The following is a 20,151-nucleotide window of genomic DNA, read 5'->3' on the forward strand; positions in this document are numbered from 1 at the left end:
AAATAAAAAAAAAAAAAAAAGCATTCATTGGACAGCTCATATGGGTCCACAAACTAGCCACAGAACAGCAGCCTAGCATCCTTTGCTTCACATTCAGTCTGTCCATCTTCTTTACTGTGGGTCATGTGTTTACTTCTACACGTAGATATGCCTACAATTAAGGAGATTAATTAAGTTATCTCATCCTCCTTCAAGGTTTACAGCATGGACATAGGTCATTGTCTGAAACCTGCCATTACTTTGGATCCCAGAAACAGAAAAAACAAAAGAGGGCAATTATCCATGATGCCAAAGCTGTATCCTGGAAATGATCATCTTTCCTAAGAAACAGATTGGGTCCCTCCAGCAATGATAGCAGGTAAGCCCTTCCTTGGATCACCTTAGAGAACTGTAGTAAGACAAGGATCAAACACCTCTTTTACAAGGATTGCTTAATCATGGTATGGCCACCTTTCCCCTTGCTCCAATATTTTTCCCATTCAAACCTGAAGCTCATGTCAGTGTCCCAGAAGACAGTCTTGGGGTTCACTAGAACCCTTCATTTGTTCTTCTTTCCAGTGTGGCCGCACCAATAAACATCATCTCTATTTTTGCACCATTGCCTATCTACTTAACTGGTGGATTGGAGGCTAATGGCTAAACATAGTCTATTGGGATTGCCTCTGAATACAGGTATACATAAAGGTCCAGGCTTTGGGCCTGAAAACTCCACTAGCATGCCACTGTGCCTGGCATGAAGTTGAAGGAACGGAGGATATTCTTCTCCTGTTTAACAAGGAAAGAACCACATACGTGGTTGTTTTGTGTCCTCTAAGGACACAATGGTGAAATCAAGGAGTTGGATGGTCTATCTGAAATAGTCCAATGTGAGCCAATCTACCACAAAAATAGAGAGAAATTATCTTTCTCTCATTTAAATGTGTCACTAAAGGACAGGCAAGATACCTTAATAGGTAAAGGTGCTTGCTGCATGAGAAATGTTTTTCTTGTACCAACAGGGGTCCATAGTACCTGACCCTCCACTGCCCGCTAGAAGCAGCCTTGTTCTACAGCAACACCCTATCAAATTTCCCATCACCTCCTGTCTTTGTGCTAGTTTTCAAAATGCCTGCCTTCCCATACCCAAAGCTCTTTCCAGCTCACTCACCACCTTCCATAGACATTAACAAAGGCCGCCTGATCATCTTTCTAGTAATGAAGTTCTAGGTGAATGCAAAAGATGACTGTTTTCAAACTTGCCCTTACTGATCTTTGAGGTGTGGCCCATCTGGCCCCACTGGCAAGGGGTAAGCAGTGTCTGAGCCTACCATAAAACATAAGGACAGGACTACTTCCACAAGTGGGTTTCATCAGCACTAACACATGGATTCATCAGCCTCACAAAGGAAGACACAACAGACTCCTTCCCAAAAGAAGGTTAGGCTTCAGAACCAGCATTAGCCAGCAGAGGTGATGCCATCAACACCAACAATTTGCAGAGGGAAACTTCTAGAAGCCAAGCCTTAGCAGCAACTCCTAAGCTATCACAATCCTGCAAGCAAACATCTTTCCACTCATTGTCAGCTGGAGGCTGTATCTCCAGTGCTAACCAGGCAGATACAGCAGCCCTAAAGGCTCACTGCTAAGCTCCTGGATGGTTCCTACCCCCAATTGGAAGCTCTCCTCTAACATTGACAAGCTTGAGGCTCAGCATTCAGTCTCAACCTACAAAGAGCCCAGGAATGTTAATGACATTTTTACTTCACCTTGACAGTTGGCTTTCTTGACTACAATACGGCTGCCTTAGAAAGAAGACTCCAGCAAGCAGCCAGGGAAGGAAAGTTCTAAATTGAGTCAGGCAGGTCTGAGAATCAAATTCTAGATGTTCTGACTTCGGCTTCTCGTTCTGACTCCGAACCAGTATCATCTCCTACTAGAACCCATTTTTTCAACCACCAAATGGATATAAAGATGGTGGGATTAAACAGACTATAAGACAACAATACACAAGAATTCTTGCACCTGTTCCCTTAAAAACACAGGATTGAATTCTCAAGGTAGCTTCAGGATGCTCCTAAAATATGCAAGATAGAAGAAAATTGGCTGATCTTCCTGGGGCCCTGCCCAGGGCGCAGGCATCTTCCCTGATTCACTCCTGCCCCAGCTTGCTTAATCACTGTCCTGGCTCCCTGCCTGTCACCCAGCTGCTGACTTGATTTGAACTTTTGGAGTCTGAATCCTAGCTGGCAGCCTGAGCTGGAGGTGTGTATCATTCCCTAGCCCATAAGCTTTATGTCTGGAAAGGCATCAGGGCAGAAGAGTCCTTGAGGAAAAGCAGAGGGGGTCAAAGGCCAATCTGGACGCCCTTTAAATGCCCCAAGAATCAGGAAAGTCCATCTGGGTTCCACAAAGGGCTCACTGTTGAGTATACAGCTGTAGTGTGTGTGACTCAAGCGATGATGACTCAGCAGCCCACTACAAGGGCGTGCAGGAAGGCTCTTGACTTGCTTCTAGAAGCAGGGGTCCTGTGCCAAGCTACCAGCTCGACTCAGTTCAGAAGAATGCCCTCCCCTGCTTGACTTGCTCACTGCCTGCAATTCATACACCTGGCATCCCAGTGAGTGCCACGTGAGAAGCCTGTCGCTGGGCCAGGGCAAATAGACAGAAGCAACAAGAGCCCCACTTCCCGGCCAGGATGAGGTCATTGTGGAGGGCTAGAAAGGAAGCAGTACCCAGGACCCGGGAAGGGGTGGGTATGGCCAGGAAGTCAGCAGCTTCCCCTGCCAAGCTTGCAGCAAGCTGGCTTCTGGAACTAAGGAGAGAGGAGCCAAGAACAGAACAGGAAACAAAGGGGCAAAATAGAGCTTGACCCAAGGGTGCAATGGAAGCCCCAATGTAGATATTTTGAATGATGTACAGAGACTGAGAGTATCTTGTATGTCCCCCCAACTTCTTACCTTTCCCTCTTTCATTATCCCTGTTTTTATTAGAACTCAACTTTAGTCACTTACCCCAGTAAATATACACCAACAGAAAGCTTCTGGCACAACCAGCCTGAGCCAAAACACCCCCTAGACATCTTATGGAACCCTCTGCAGCAAGCCCTTCAGTCAACCTGCCCCTCCAGCAGAGTATCCTCAATTCTCTTCCTTCTCTACGGGAACTCTCTGCAGCTCCTGCTGCATCTCTGCCATACAGGATTCAGGAGAAGCCTGAGACACTTGCTTTCTTTCCCAGAAACCTCTAGGTCAGCAATGTCACAAGAGCATGGCTTGGCAACCTAGGCTCTGTGCTTTCTGTTAGAGGAAAGGAAGACTAAGCCCCTCATGTGATCACCATTAAAGAGCCTCCGAGTCATTTATTTAAGGCCAGGCATGGTCTCAGTACTTGGGAGGCAGAAGAAGGAGGATCTTTGAGTTAGAGGATAACCTGGTCTATACAGCAAGTTTTAGGACAGCCACTGCTACATAGAGAGCTGTCTCAAAATTAAAAAAAAAAAAAAAAAAAAGAAGAAGAAGAAGAATGTTCATTTCCACATGGCTAGAAGCTGAAAATGGTGGGTATTGACCTGTGTTGTTCCTGCAGAAAGGAACTTCTTGACAGTAAGGGATGGCTAATAGCATCAGCTCAATTTAGTCAGCCTTGTTTTGGTACTCAGGGCTTTGCTTCCCTTAATCCTCCTTATAATCTTGCAGAAAGGCTACAAAGTATACCATTTGATTGTTGTATATTAACTCATATAAAACCTCAACTCTATGAGCTAGACAGCACTAGACATTTCTTAGAGGGACAAGAGGACTAGAGAGGCTAATACATTCACAGCGAGATTCAAACCTACATTCATGTACTGACCTCGACACCTCACTTCCTGTTTGCCCCAAAGCACAAAGTCACACCAGCCACACAAAGTTCAGGTTTCTGATGCTATATCAGGAAAGCTAGAGAAAGCAAGGGTTTCTTTTCCATGCCAACAGCATTACTTGTTTTTGGAAGGCTGACCCTTGCAAAATATTGGCAAAATAAGATGGACTCTGGCTCTGTCTGACCTTACTTCCAAGCTGTGGTCCCTCATAGCCCTTGATCAGGTACCCACTCATGGGGCCTGGATCCTACACATGCACAGTCTTCTTTCCTTCTTCCTAAGTCCCTGTCTCTTCCTCCATCCCCTTTCGCCGAGGTGGCAGAGCCAGGAGTTAAACGACAGCTGCTGGAGCCCTAGAAGTTTCTGAACGATGCAGCCTTCATCTGATTACAAACCAGTCTTTCTACCTCCTGGGAACATCTTGTTCTGAGGGCAGCTGGCTGCAAGTTCCACTTCACTCTCAATAACTGAAAGCCTGGGAGACTGGGGGGAAAAGAGCTAGTTCTTCCTGGGGTGTTCATAAATGCCCCAACCCACTCTGGAGATGCTGAATAGGGGAAGGTCTTCAGAGGCTTGAGGGGGGGAATGAACAACACATCATGCAATGTGTGCTTTGTGTGAAACCGCCCAAGAAGCTCGGCAGACCCAATGGCCATTAACACCTGCTCTTCAAGACGTCCTGTTCTGTTTTTAGCTCTCTCACCAACTAGGCACTCCTCTACTCAGCTCTGGTCTCAGCTGCCACCAACAGGGAATGAGACTCTTCGCCATCTTCTTCCCAGGAGCTTCTCTTCACACACCAGGGCTCCTGAGATCTGTCCTGTAGCCTACACTGGCACCTACACCCTGGGTGAGAACTTTACTTGTGTCCAGGCCTGATATTCCCTCCCTTTCTGTGCACAAAAGCCCTTCCACATGGCTGCCCCACTAGGCAGCTCCTCCCATTCCTTTTACTACAGTCCTAGATGGCACTTTCATCAGGCCTGCTGTGAAGAGTGCTGGCCCAGGATTTTGATCTATTTTATTATTAGTGTCTGTGTCTGTGTGTGTGTGTGTGGGGGGGTGCACATGTACCTCAGGCATGTGAGTAGGGGTCAGAGGACAACTCTGTGGAATTAATTCTCTCCTTTTGTCTTCATGTAGATTCAGAGAGGGAACTGAGATCACCACCCATGTGAGGCAAGAGCCTTTGCCCACTGAGCCGTCTTGCTGGCCTTGGCCAAATATTTTGTAGGTGAGCTCCTCCCCAGATTTGTTTAAGCTGTTCCTATTAGCTTGGCCTCTTGCCATGCCCTGACACGACAGGGCTGCATATGTTCTGTGATCACCCTTCCACAAACCCTATCCCTCTGTGGCCACTGACAGCCCTATAACCAGAGCTAGGTTACGAGAACATCACTTACACAGACCTCTTAGTGGCTAAGGAGTTTGGACAGAGGTGTGTTTGTCTGTTCTCTAATCTACTCAGGCAACCGATGGCATGCCTTTGTACTTTGCTTTGATCTCAGCAATATATCCCCGAATCTGCCTGTGCATGCACACAGTGATTTCTTTTTCCCTTCCACATCTAGCCAGCTGAGCCATGTGTCATCATTTACTGAATCGATCTCCCATTCACAAAATTGCTCCCAATCTATTGCTGCTATAAATTTGTAACTATGAATCACGTTGGGCATGGTTCATTTTGTACAGATAGCTACAGGTACATCTTCTGGGGAAATAGCTCAGTGAACCACTGAGCAAAATTAGAAGGTCAAAAGGTGCATGCATTAGTACTGTGCACAGAAAAAAAAAAAAGCACCATTTCTTAAAGGCAGCTCCCTTCCCCTCCGCCAGGTATGGGGGACTACTTCCCCATGGTTTGCAGAGTCCAGTACTGACTTGTGCATGGTGTAGTCTCAATAGGGAAAAAAACAGTCATTTTAATCTGTATTTCTCTAGATAAAAGCATCCTTTGTTTATTTGTTTGTTTATTTATTTGTGTGTTTGTTTGTTTGTTTTGAGGTGGGTTTTCTCTGTGTAATCCTGGCTGTCCCGGAACTCAGGAGATCCACTTACATCTGCTTCCTGAGTGCTGGGATTAGAGGCGTACACTGCCACCCCCTAGCTGGAAGAAGCATCTGAAGTCTAAAGATCACTTGGGACCCTGTTCTTGAACTGTCTGTCATAAAGCTCTGAGAACTACAGTGTCTCTGGTTTGGGCTGGTCCTTCCTACAGCCAGCATTGCCAGCCACATCCCTTGCCTTGTCTCCTGGCATTCCAAACTATTTTAAGGCTCTTAGAACTCTGCACAGGATTCCCTGCTCACACGGGACAGCCTGCAAATGTTTTCCACTGGAACAAAAACTTAACTGGTAGGACTGAAAACACATTTTTACAATGGGTTCTGATTATCAAGCCTTCCAGAATATCCTCTCTGGAGACACATAGCTCCGTTCTCTTTCCTGTCAGTTACAGGCTGACAGGCACTGGCAGGCACATACATGGAGGCCAGGCAAAGGCTCATCTATGCAGCTGGCCTAAAGTAATCCTTTTATCTAAAATGGGATCTCTTGGGTAGACAGACTACTGTACCAAAGAAGAAAGGGAGACAACAGAGCCTGGGCCCACACCCAGAGCCACTCATCCTCTTAAGAACAGTAGTATCCATGACATTTAACTAGATTACCCTTCACATTCAACCCAAGGTCATGTAGCGAGTGGCCCTCTTCATTCTCTGTCTCCTGCCCTCTCCCACCATTCTGTCTACACCACTGCAGCCTAGGACTCTTCCTCATTCTCTGGGCTAGTGGTTCTCAACCTGTGGGTCAAAGCCTCTTTGGGGATAAAAAGACCCTTTCATAGGGGTGGTCTATTCTTCATATCACATATGTATATCATGATTCATCAGTAGTAAGATTACAGTTATGAAATAGCAATGAAAATAATACCTGATTAGCATATGTGAGGATGAAGGTTCAGTTCCCAACAACAGAAGAAAAATAATTTTCCAAGCACATATGCTCAAATGATCAATATCAGCAGCAGCTGAGGGCTACCTTTAATATTATCTCCCCCACTTTACAGGTTAAAATCCATTTGGGGGCTGGCATTACAGCCCATACTTTTAACCCCACCACTTAGGATGGTGAGGCAGAAAGATTAGCATGTGTTTGAGGCCAGCCTGAACTCTGCCTCAGAAAGAAGACAAAACAAAACAAAATCAAAGAAAGAAAGGAGGGAGAAAGGAATCAAGCTGTAGTTGTGGAATAAAAGGCTGAGATGAAAGCCTGAGGCCTCCTTGTGCTCACTTGCCGGCCTACCCAGAAACCCAGGCATCCCCGTGCAGGCGCCAGGTGATAATGATGGCTGGAGGGAAGCAGCCATCTGGCTATGAAATGGAACACAATTCCAAAGACACCCGCATTTGCCAAGCAAGCCACCTGCCCTCAGAAGGCCTTACTTTTGACTAAGAGAAGCTACGTTCCCAAATTCCGCATCCTTTCATGCTCCAGCCTTTCATGCATTTATACATCATCCCGTAACTATCCAGCACTTCAGAGAATGAGAGAGACATCACAGCTTCCGGCCTTGTGGGAGAGGAATCACACTGAAAACAGGAGGAAAAGTAAGTTGGCTATGCTTATTTTTTTTCTCCCACTGGTTGGAGCCACCAACCATAATGTCAGTGACAGGGCTTTGAAATCAACAGCATCCGGTGACAGAAAAGGATGGAGGTTGGTGAATGGTCCTATTAGATGGAGGTCATATGGGGAGGTAAGTTGAAGATCGATAAGAAAAAAGTTGGGACTAGCCTTGGGTTTGACCCCAAGGGGAGGGAAGAAGGAGAGGAAGAGGAAAAAGGAGAATAACAGGAGGAAGAAGAAGAGGAAAAATTAGCCCTCTACAGAGCTAGAGGCAAAGTGTTCTTAGAAGTGGAACAGTAAATGCAAAGGTCCTGTAATATATTTAAAAAGGCAGATGAGCTAACCAGGGCCTAGCCAGAGACTAAAGTGCTAAGTAAAAAGGACCAGAGACTAAAGTGCTAAGAAAGAGGAAAATGAGATTAGACCGGAGAACCACAGAGTCAGTTAGCTCTGGGTTCCCAGCATGGAGAGTTGCAATACAAAGTCTGGAGAAAGCTTGGCTTCTATGGTTTCAGGGTTTCCTTTTGGTGCTAAGGAAAAAATAAATAAATAAAATAAATAAATAAATAAAAAACTCATGCTCTGTGAATTTTTTTCCTCAGTACTTGAGGTACAACCCACATGCTAGGAAAGGGCTCAGTTCACTGAACCACGCTCCTAGGAAACGGATAGTCTGAGGAGACCGGAAGGTGGCCATTGGCAATGTATGTGTGTACATGTGTGGCAGGGTCGTGAGGGGGCTACAGCGGAAGTAGTCCAGGTAGGCAGCTAGCTATACGTGAGTTGTAAGAGACAGAGAGTAAAGGGCTATTCAGAGGGAGAATATTCTAGCCTACACGCACAGTGAAGTAAAAGTTCTTTAGTTCCACGGTCACCCATAAACTTGTTAGAGACCAATCCTCCCAACCAAAGGGTAAGTAAGAATCCAAAATTTAACACTCCCGAACCCCAGGTCACATTGATGTCCACTTCCTTTGAGAATCACTGGACATTACTCATATCTAAGTATATCCCTAAGAGACTAACTTTATATCCACCCAGGGCCAAACCCAGCCAAAATGGGAGCTTCAAAATGGCTTCCTGCCCAGGCTAGAGAAAAGATGGGAAGGGCTGTACTGAACCTGAAAGCTCTAAGCCTGGGGCAAAGCTCAGTAGTAGAGCACTTGTCTAGCATATACAAGGCTCGGAACCTGAGCTCCAGCAAGAAGAATAAAAAGAGCAAGGAGGAAGAAGGGATTTGAAATTACTCCATCACTAGGCTGGAGTAGAAAGCAGAGAGAGCTGGGAGCAGCTGGTTTGTCCCTGTAGCCTGTCACATTCCACAAGAGAAAAGCAGGCGGCTCCTGAAAGTCCCCAGGGCAGGGCTGAGAGGGGTAGGAAAGATGATGGAATTGATGGAATACTTTGCTGGCTGAGCAAAACTGAAGTGCACAATCTCACCAAATCAGCCCTTACTTGTGCTGGCTTATCCATGCCTCTGGGATCAGAGGGGCCCAAGGGATAATTTGTGACAGCAGGATTTCATGTGCAAAGGCCACTTAGCAGCCTGCTGGTCAGGTCTGCCCTTACAGACCCGAGAGGCTTCAGCCACTCCCTGTCACTCCCTGCTTAAGGGACAGCTATCATCCATAGTGACCCAGAAAGTTCATAAGCTGGGCCCATAACACACAATGGAATGAAAAAGGCAATATGGCTGTTGCTGGCACCTCCTTACACAGTTTCGCTCAACAGGGCTGTATGTTTGTCCTCCAAACACTGTCCATTACATAACTCCATGAGTATCAAGCCACCTGAGACTTAACCTATCTAACGTATGAAGTGTATTCACCTCACTCAAGTATGAAGCCATACTCAGTTCCATTGACCACATTGACAGTGCACTCACAGTGTTTTTAGAGAACGTACTTTGGCTTGGTCATTCTAGACATCCCTTGCTAAGAAATCATGTTCCAGGAACCTACTAGGCACTATAGCCAGAATGCCAGTTGGTGATAGCCAACTAAAATGCTCTTAGTCAACCCTTGGCTGGGTCCAGAGTCAAAGGAAAAGGGGGTCATGATCAACTAGTGATGTCTGCACTGAGCAGAGAGAAAAGCACAACCAGGGTGGAGTGTATCCTATCTCTGTCCTGGGAACACAAAGATGTCACTCAGCTCCTCTCCTTACTAGGCTTAAAATCTACGTAGGCACATAAAAATATAAGGAAGGAAATAGGCCAGGATTAGAAATACTTGTCTGTGTCAGAGAACTCCATATGTAAACAGAACTTCGGCTATGGTCATATTCGGAAATAAGGTCCCTACAGATGCAATTAGGTAGAGTGGGGTCTACTACCATGGAAAAGTAAAATGTCTACCACTGACCATTACTGACCAGTGTGAGGCCATTGAAGGTGGCAGCCCTAAGATGCTTAGAAGCTGAGGTCCAGTCCTAGCCCAGTCAAGGCAGCATCCTCACTCTCACGTTACAGATGGGAGCAGGAAAGGAGATAGTCCTTTCAAAATTTCACAAAGCTGGTAAGTGGTGAGCTGAGACACAGATCTCATTCAGCCCCAGAAAACCAGGGCTACGCTGACTGAGAAGCCCCTTTCTTAGCAGAACAGGTAGATGAAGAGTAAGGAGTCTAGAGAGGCAACACCCAGAAGCCTGAGAGCTTTCAAGGCCTCTGGCAGCTCCTGATAGGAAAAGGCTTCTGGGAAGTACCGTTTAACAGGGAGTTCCTCCAACTGGCTACCAATCCTTTCAGAACAACCTCAGGGCAATGGAGGCTAGAATCTGCAGTGGTAATGTGTATTTTTTTGGTTGTAGGGACCACCCATTAAAATACATATGTATATATTTCTAAGCATCTATTAAAGGTTTTATTATCTGCAATGTGCAATAATTACTTTCTGCTCATCACAGAGCTCTTTGTAGTCCGGACCTGACTCATTATTATTATACTTGGCTCAAATGCTAACAAGCTCCACTTGCAAAGCGGCATTCTGGGCAGAAGATCCAAAAGCCTTAGCTGATTGAGGCGCAGATCCTGGAACGGCATTTGGTGGGTCATTATTTTTAACAGGAATAAGCAGCCCATCTTCTCATGTTTGTTTCTCTCCCCCCCCCCCTTCTTTTCTTTACTTTTTTTTTTTTTTTCTGATTTGAAAGGATAACAAACTGGCTACAAGAACACAGGTAAAGCATAGGGTAGCCTGTCTGGGCTCCCAAGCCATGTAAAGGATAACCATAAGTTTTCTGACGCGTCTATAAAAGGAAGGCTTCTTTGCTTTCTCCTTTAAATTTCAAAATATGCTTCTAGCCAAGCAAAAACACAACCACTACTAAGGCTTGTGCCACAATGAAAAAAGAAAGCCTTCAGGATCCCCAGCCCAGGCCACAGAAGACGCCACTTTTTAGCCCCAGTTCTGGTCTGTGATCGCTACTGTAATTCTCACTACTCTTGTTCTCATTGCTATTGTTGTTTTTGGACAAGAACATCTTAGGGACTCAGAACTCTGCAGAGCCTCTCCTCAGAAATGTCCCATCCGCCCTGTGCCTCACTCTTCCTCATTAACGGTAAGAAGAGCCAGGACTGAGGACTGCTTAGAACATAAAAAGAGAAAGCAGACTTCAAAATGGCTCTCTGTACAATGGGGAGGGTCTCAGGAGTGAGAAGGTAGAAGCTGCCTCCGGACCCCATCCTCCACTACAGATCAATATGGTCTTTCTATGTTAAATGGAGAAATGGAAAGGGGGGCCATAAACCCATTTATGCTTCCTGAATTGGCCATTGGGCAGTGAAATATTGCTCACTATTGAACTAGATGGCTTCCATAGTTCAGTAACTGTTCCCTAACAGCCTGGTCTACCAGAGGCAACAACAGTGTTGGGAGTGTGGGGGAGGGATGGAACTTTGCAGCAAGATGAAGATCAAAGACCTTCAGGAGGAAGGAAGAGAGTAGGCGGTTCATGTTTTCTGTTCCTGTCCCTGCAGAGACCACCAGGGATTGAAGAAATGAGCCCTGACACTTATGTAGCAGAGGTAAAGGAGGAGAGGTCATGTGTTGGGAAGAAAGTGGGAAATGTTTCCAAAAAGCTTTCTAACACCAGGAAGCAGCTGAGGCCTGATGAGCTGGCAGAGGAGCCTCTGAGGGGAGGGAGCACATTGCACAGCTTCCTTCTGTGCTGGTGCCATGCAAGGGAATGCACTAGGTAAGTACTTGGGCTATCCAGAGTCACCAAAGGAACACAGCTCATGTTGGCAGCCTTGAGGAATGGATGAGCAATCAGCAAATGGTCAAAGGTTGTGCAAGTATTGCTAAGCACTCAAGAAGCCCTGCGACTTGGGTTCAGAGACACAGCTATAGGATAGATACATATTTTTAAATTCTTTTAGGGCTTTCATAAAAGCCTGAATTAGAAAGTTCAATGTTGCCAGGTGGTGGTGCACATTTAAGTCCCAGAGGCAGGCACAGCTCTGTGAGTTCAAGGCCAGCCTGGTCTACAAATTGAATCTAGGACAGCCAGGGCCACAGAGAAAAACCCTGTTTCAAAGAACCAAAAATGTATGAGGTTATCCTAAGGTCTTTATTACACACAAACTCAGAGATGGAGGTACATGCCTTTTATCCCAGCACTAAGGATGGGGAAGAAGAAAAATCAAAAGTTCAAAGTTATCCTTAGCTACATAGGTCATCATGGGCTTTCGATATCCGGCCCCTATTCCACTAAAAAAAAAAAAAAAGGCTTTTTTTTTTTTTCACTGGAAAACTAAAAAATTCAAATGGTATTTTGTATTTTCCAGCCGGAGGAAGCCACACAAAGCCACACGGTTGAGGTGAAGCATCCTTACTGTCCTTAAAGACTCCTATAATAGCCACTATCACCATCACCTCTACATACCCTCCCAGATTACAGTGCACATATTTAAGTATGTGGAAACATGTATGTTTGCATATAAATTTGTGTGCATGCGTATGCACATATGTATGAGTGTGTACATGTTCTTGTGATTTTCCTTCACATATAAGTGAAACAGTTAAGAGCTTCCAAAATAGTCCCTCACCATCTGGACCCTTACTTTGTCATTCGTCTAATGACAGGCATGGATGGGTCCCTTCTGACTTTGGAAGATTCCTGACTATGAGCAAATCCAGCCAAAGCCAGGCACAAGGTAGCTTGAGAAGCTAAAATGCAGCCTGGGTAGACTCACTGAGTTCACAGAAGGTGACTGAACTCAACCAAGAGTTTCCAGGATTAAGCACTGGACCACAAAAATCTCAGATACCTCCTTGATCCAATACGCTCACGAGACAAGTTGGGAGCTATTATTATATGTGTTTCACAGAAAACAAAACTAAGGTCTCAGAGAAGCAATCAGCCCAAGATCACTCACTTATCTAGAAGGAGTGATCTCAGGGGACCCTGGGCGCATCTCTGGCATTCATCATTTTTAACTGCAGACACACAGCAGAGGAAAAACTGTGAACCATTGGCGTAGTCTTCATCCCAGCAAGGCTGTGAAGGTATAGGAAATAATGATCACTTTGCACCTGGCCTGCCCTCCAGAGAGCTGTGTATTAAAGAATGAGCCCTCAGCTTGGTGCTACCCAGGAAGGCACTACTTAAGAGGTGGAAGAACATTTATGTACAAGGCAGGTTTATATGAAAGGTCTATATAAAACCTTTATTCAGAGGTTTTCCATCCTATGGAGCCAGGACCTTAAAGGGATCAGTGAAATATCCACCTCTCCAACTCCCTTCCCTCTCCCCACCTTGCTTTCTTTAAAAATAAAATCTCATTACACAGCCCAGGGTAGCCTCCAAACCACAACCCTCCTACCACTGTTTCTAGAGCAGCACTGTACAGGTACATATCGCTGCAGCTAGTTTTCAGACGGTTTTCTCCTTTCAAAATGGATTGACTTCAAAGCCAATTATTTCTGGTGTTCTGTTACAACAGTGGAAAACTGGCCGACACAAACACCCATTTAGGAAAAGTGTCAGAGAACCTAAGCTTTTCTTCGGTTTCGCATCTGTGACCTGTGCTTTTCTTGTCTACTAACACACCTGAAACTGATCTTTCATGGGAGAACCCAACTTAGCAGCCAGTTGTGCATCGTCTCGCTTCACCCTCACCCAGCCATGCTTTGGTAAATGTCGTCTCCTTTGTTTCCCATGAGCAAACAAGGCTAAAAGAAGCTAAAGCGCTTTCCAAAATTTTCTCGAAGACATATCAGGTCCACACCAGGGTTCTTTTCACTCAGCATCACAAACTTAGGATATAAAACTTCTGTGGCCCCACGGAAAGACACTCAAAACCCCAAATATTAGAGAAACCAGCCAGACCCAGCCTTCACAGAGAAAGCTCTGTGAAGGAAGAACGTCTTGACACTCTAGACTTGGTGCAAGAGAATCAGAAAATGGCAAGGTAATGCACATGGAGAGTCTTAAATGAGTCTAAAATCAGAGCGGGATGTAGAGGCCCATGATTGTCATCCTAGGTCTAAGAAAGCTGAGGCAAGAGGATAACAGCTTGGCCTGCCCAAGTTGCTGCAGCAGCAGCACTGTGCAACACGGCACAGCATTCAAATGACGGCAGAAGCTCCGCACACTACACTAAAAGAAATATCCAATAAAGCTGTTCCTTTTCTGTGTCTCAAATTCACAAGAAATATGCTCAAAGCACAAAAATGCGCTGGGCGGTGGTGGCACACACCTTTAATTTCAGCACTAGGGAGGCAGAGTAGGGAGGATCTCTGTGAGTTCGATGCCAGCCTGGCCTACAGAGCAAGATCCAGGACAGCCATGGCCACACAGGGAAACCCTGTCTTGAAAAAAAAAAAAAGGGAAGAAACACAAAATGCAACAAAGTTGTCTATGTTTGTTCTTTCTTTAGGCTTTTGACATTTCCTATGTTTCTACCAAAAACAAAATGAAGAGATGTCATAAATTTAAGCATTATTTAGAAAAACAAACAAATAAAACACTCCTAGTGACCCAACCCTAGATAATACAAGCGGCATGTAAAATATGAATTCAACTGAAGAATTTACTTGTTTTATCCTATGTTTTCAGATTATGATCCTACAAAATAAAATCAAAATGACACAAGAGAGGGACAGAGGGGCCAGCGAGAAGGCACTCCAGTGTAGAGGAATGGAGGCAACAGGGAAACAAACCTTGGAATCTGTCTGCATTGAGATAGGTCTTCAGGGCGCAGGGAAGCAGGTTGCAGGGGGAGCAGGGGATAAAGGCCTCCCAGAGAGAACTCTGAAGCTAGGACAAGTGGTGGACACGTTAATGGAATGAGCAAGCAAGAAAGGCCCCAGGGATCCATTCCATATTCCAGTACATGCATGAAAGCTCAAATAGTGCAGACTGATATGAGTGCTATGTTTACAGTCACACCTCACGATAAGGGTTAATTTATACATAAGACATAATGGGAGAGTTACAATAACTTCACCAGATCTCAGCAACCTCGGTGTGCAACTTTCTTTTCACCTTTGCACCAAAAATAAGCACTTCATGGCTATCTGTGGCACATCCAAATTGCAACATCGTGGTTCTACTTCAGGGCCATTATTAAGTAAACCAAAGGTTCCTGGCACACAAGCATTATGCTGGGAGAGTGGGCCAGGCACCACCCACCAGAACCCTGACTATGTTGTCCAAACTCGCTACTTGGCCCAACAGACTCATCGTTACTACCTCTAAACATCATTATGCCCTGGAGATGAGGCTGCATTGCTTTGTTGTTTGGGTTTTGTTTTGTTTGAGACAGTGTCTCTTGTTGCCCCACAGAGCCTTGAACTCCTAATCTTCTAGCCTCCACCTCCCAAGAGCTAGGTCTATTAGCCATACCTTGCCAGCCATTGCATTGGTTTTTTGCTTCTTTTCTTATCTGGTTCCCATCCACATGTCTTTAGGTTTTACGTCAACAGCCATCAAAATAACAGCTAAGACAGCTAAAACTCACTGAGTTGACAGGCTGGCCAGCTCTAAGAACTCTATATGAGATTACGCCATTTAACCTTTACAGGTCTACACAGCAGGTTCTACTGCCAGACTAACTGTACAGACGAACAAATGAAATATAAACATCTAAACCAATACACACCTGAGTACTGTCAGAGCCAAGACTCAAATCCAAGCAATCTGATGCGGCCCTTGCAGGTCTGCTCTAAAGGGTTGTGTAAGGCATATAACACAAAACTGACATTCTTTTTTGTTCTCGTTTTGTTTGTTTTGCTTTGTTTTTTGAGACAGGGTTTCTCTGTGTAAAAACTTTGACTGCTCTGAAACTCACTCTGTAGACCAGGCTGGCCTCGAACTCACAAAGATCTGGCCTCCCAAGTGTTGGGGTTAAAGGAGTACACCACCACCGACCAGCTAAAACTGACATTCTATACTGGTATCAGTCTTGCTAGCTAGTATCTAATGGCTATATAATGCATGCTACATACATAATGTAAATTTTTAACAGCTATATTTTTTTTAAAAAGTAATAAATATGTAAGTGAAATTGATATCAATATATTTCACTTTTTTCATAATGTACAAATCTCATTTCAACATGTAATCAATGTGAAAAAAAAACAAGGTATCTTTTCTAAGTCTACAAAATACAGTATATATTTTATATAAATAGTGTTATTCAATCCAGACCTAAGATGGGAAACATCTTAGATGCTCCACAGCCACATGAGACTGTGCTTAACACTCTGAACAGCACAATTTTAGCTATGGTTAAACGGACCCAACCTATGGTTAAACCTAGTTTAACCTATGGTTAAACCAACCTGGGCCTCGGTATCTCTGGCCTGACATGATGGTGAACTTGATCTCTCCATTTTCTTCCACTGTCAGGTTTAGGTCAACCTGAATCAGTGGTTGAAGCTAACAAACCTAACATTTGTTCAGCCCTTTCAGAATACCCCAGAATGTGTCTTCAAGTTCTCCAAGAAGCGTCTGTTTGAAATGCCTGCAGGGAGACACAATGACTAGTCCCCCTGGGAAAGATTGGCAAGCCACTGAAACGTTATGGCCCATCTTGTATATCAGCTTTTAAGGAGACCCCATCATGCATCCCTTTTCTGCTGCCCAGCAGTGGAACATCTGGAAGCTTCCACTCCTCACAGCTGGGCAGCCTGCTTATCCTTAAAAACCATGATTTATGAGCCCAGCAGTGGGAATTGTGGGGAAATAGTCACATCCACTAGGATAGAAAGGAAGGGGTGGCAGGTAGAGAATTAATCCATCCTTTAAACTAGAACGGAAAGAATACTCTATCAGTTTATCGAGCACTGCAACTGAGTACAGAATGGGACAGTGACTGAAGGACTGAAAATTCACCAGTGCAGTTCAAAAGAAGTTAGTGTGCATCTCTGCCATGTAAATCAGATCCACACAAATCTGGGCAGTCCTGGTTGATCAAAGTTTAGTCTTATTCAAAGTCTCAAGTCATAGGGAACTACAGCTGTGGTGTCTAAGTGCAGTCTGGGATTTCTAGATCAAGATTATAAACATTCCCTAATGGAAACTTGTTCCGGGTTTTGCTCTTATAAACAGCCTTCCCTCCATAAGAACTACAATGTATATATGAAAAGAAGGATGTAACTTTGCTATCAGAAGCATGGCATGGAGGCTCTGTACACTTTCCCTTTGTCCATGGCCTACAGGAGTTGTTGGAAAGAGCCTACTGCCAGTTCTACTCACTCTGTACTCCCAGGCAATACGAAAGCATCGACTTATCATCAAGGACCACAAGGCTGGGTATGGGTAGTTCACCCATGGGTCCTTCTAAACTCAGACCCAGGCCTCAGAATCTCAACTAGAGAGAGCCACCAAAACAGGGACAACTCCATAAAAGGCAAACAGTCCCAAATCACAAACACGCGCTGCCCTTTGCACTATCGTCCAGTGTCTTTCCATAAGAATGAAGAACGTGCACTGTGAGTTGCCAGAGGATATCTGATAGGATCTGCAAACTCCCAATGCAGACTCTAGGCCTCTTTGATTGCACAGCACACCTGCCCCAGGCACCATGATAAAGACTCTGATGCCCAGAGGTCTCCTACTTTATTGACTTTAATCTGAGTCTTAGAACTCCAGAGGTAAGGATGCCCTCTAGGCTCTAGGCAGGAGAGCAGACCAGTGGAGACACACCAGTCTGAAAAGAGACACACCTGGCTGCAAACGCTGGCGCTGGCTCTGGCTCTGTTGCAGATTTGCCTTTCATGTTGGGACGTTATCTAGCTTCCTGCCTCCATTTCCCTACCTTTAGAATTGGGAGAATCAGCATCAACCTGCTTGACTGCTTTAAGGATGCTCAGAGCAGAGCCTACAAACAGCCACAGCCACTTCTGTGCACACTGACCTGAGTTGATAGTGAGGACACCACAGAGGTGAAAGGGGAAGTGGTTGGCCTCATTCTATATACAAGACTCAACTTCCTGGACCAGGACTTAGGGGCAAGGAAAGGGAAACGGAAGTTAGCGAGTGTGATTTGCAGTGTTAAGTTCTGAATGTACTTCCTTATTCAGCAAAGGTATACTAAATTCACTTTATCCTCAGCACAGACCCAATAAGCACAGTCTGAGATTCAGAGACAAGAAAGCTGACGATGGCCAGGGCCTATTGAACTTCTGGGTGGCAACAGAAAAGAGCCAAGAGCTTGTAATCTCATTTAACTCACTGCAGGTTTCAACTTTATTTTCTAGTTTTAAAGATGGGGAAAGTGAGCCTGGAAAAGACAAGTGACTAGACCTGACCTTTGAAGGGGAAGAAGGAACATTCAGAACAACCCTGAGGGAACTGGGAGCCAGTATCTCACCCGTGATGCTCTCCTGCCTCTTAACACATGGGGACAATTACGGATACTTGGTTGTCTCTCACCATCGGAAAGATGCAGGACCCAGGCAGGACCCAGGTGTAAAAGCCCAGGCCCCAGGCCTGAAGTAATAGCCAAATGAGTTAGTCCTGGGGATAAACTGGGTCCCTCTCTGGAAGACAGGTAAGTGGTTATTTGGGCCCACAGTGTGGAATGTCAGGCAGGTGGCAGCACAGGAACTGAGCAGGCATTTTGTCCCCAAGGAAACTTCCAGAAGGACCTCCATTCAGCTACAAGTAGGTGCTCTGTTTCAAAAGGTGATCTTTTGTCCTGATGGGAGTTAACCAAGCTCAGACCTGAACAAACTAAGCTCCCTGGGAGGGAACACCTCACAGCCCCACATTCCCTACAAAAATTTGCATTTGCAGCTCTCAGGATGAGAAAGTACCATCCAGGCCCAGGGGAGAGAGCAGAGTCTGAATGAATTGAGAATCTGCCTGCCATCTTGAACCCATCTTGAGGTGAAAGTAAGCTGGAGAGCTGGTCCTGGCCTGGTCCCTTAGAGCCACTGCCCCTACTCTAAACCTCAGGTCTTCTTTAAATGCAGTGTGAAAGTGAAACACCAGGGAAGAGTGCTCAGTGGGTCAATGGCTTAATCACTTTGTAGGGCCTACCTCATTTAAATCTAAAGCTAGCTGGGTGTGGTGGTGCTTGCCTTTAACCCCGGCACTCAGAAGGTAGAGGCAGATGGATCTCTGAGATCAAGGCCAGTCTGGTCTAAAAAGGACCCAGGATAGTCAGAGCTGTTACACAGATAAACCCTGACTCACAAAAAAAAAAAAAAAAAAAAAAAAAACCTAGTTTTATCTTTTCTCCTTAGTTTTCTGTTAGACACTGGCATAGATAAGTTAATATCCTTTCCCAGTGAAGTGGTGAGAGAATGAGGTATATGCAAGAGGCTCTGTCAGCAGTGATTCCTGTAGGTTATCTATGAGGACAATCAACTGAGCAAAAAAAAAAAAAGTCCCTTCCAACTTTGCAGGAAATCCCGCACAACCCTGGAAAGGCCTTTGGCTGATGATTCCATACACAGGGTCTGTGTCCAGGATAAGTAAGATGCTCTCATCGTATCTCTGCCAAGTACACGTGAGATGCTGCTCTCTTTAGATATGGCCAATAGCACCCAGGAAAGAGCTGCTAGGAGCATGAACAAGATGCACAGGCCATACTAGGCTTAGCAGCTAGCCCATGCCAACAGTTAGGCTGAAATCAGAAGAGTCTTGAGTTCATGGCCATGCTGGACTGCATAGCTGAACAGTGCTCGGCACAGTATGAATACCCGATACCAGGAGGCTAAAGCCTTAGAGGATAACATAGACGAGTGTTAAAGACGTGGGCGCTGACCCAGGTTAGATGGCCTTCACTGGGCTTTCACACTAAAATCAACAAAACCGTAGCCACGCTGATCAACACTAGAAATGAAGGGCTGAGGAGATAGATCTCGTGTGCCTGGTTAGCATTCCCAAAGCCCTGGGTTTGATCCCCAGAACCACACACAATCAGGAGTGGTGACACATACCTTTAATCTCAGCACTTAACAAGAAGAGGAAGGATCAGAAGTCCATGGTTGTCCTTAGTTACACGGTAAGTTTGAGGCCATCTTAGAATGTATGACACCCTAGAAAAAAAAAGCAAGAGATACTGAAATGATTTTGCACTGTGAGACACTCTCAAAAGAGTGAAAGGACAGCCCACAAAATGGAAAGGCAATATCAAGAATCGAATATCTGGGGCTAAGACCAGGATGTGAAGTGAGTAAGTAGATAGATAGATAGATAGATAGATAGATAGATAGATAGATAGATAG

At 45.2% G+C, this 20,151-nt stretch overlaps 1 long non-coding RNA gene across 3 annotated transcripts in view; it reads right to left on the minus strand.

The window, feature by feature from the left end:
* The window catches only part of LOC129690876 (uncharacterized), a 196,163-nt gene that overhangs the window by 156,532 nt on the left and 19,480 nt on the right, over positions 1-20,151 (minus strand). For all 3 annotated transcript variants that reach the window (XR_008722367.1, XR_008722368.1, XR_008722366.1), the window contains exon 2: positions 19,864-19,962. This is a non-coding gene — a long non-coding RNA (uncharacterized LOC129690876). The remainder of the gene's footprint in view (positions 1-19,863; positions 19,963-20,151) is intronic.

The sequence above is a fragment of the Psammomys obesus genome, unplaced genomic scaffold (assembly GCF_907164565.1).
Source record: "Psammomys obesus unplaced genomic scaffold, mPsaObe1.curated_primary_1811, whole genome shotgun sequence".
NCBI classification, from domain to species: Eukaryota; Metazoa; Chordata; class Mammalia; order Rodentia; family Muridae; genus Psammomys; species Psammomys obesus.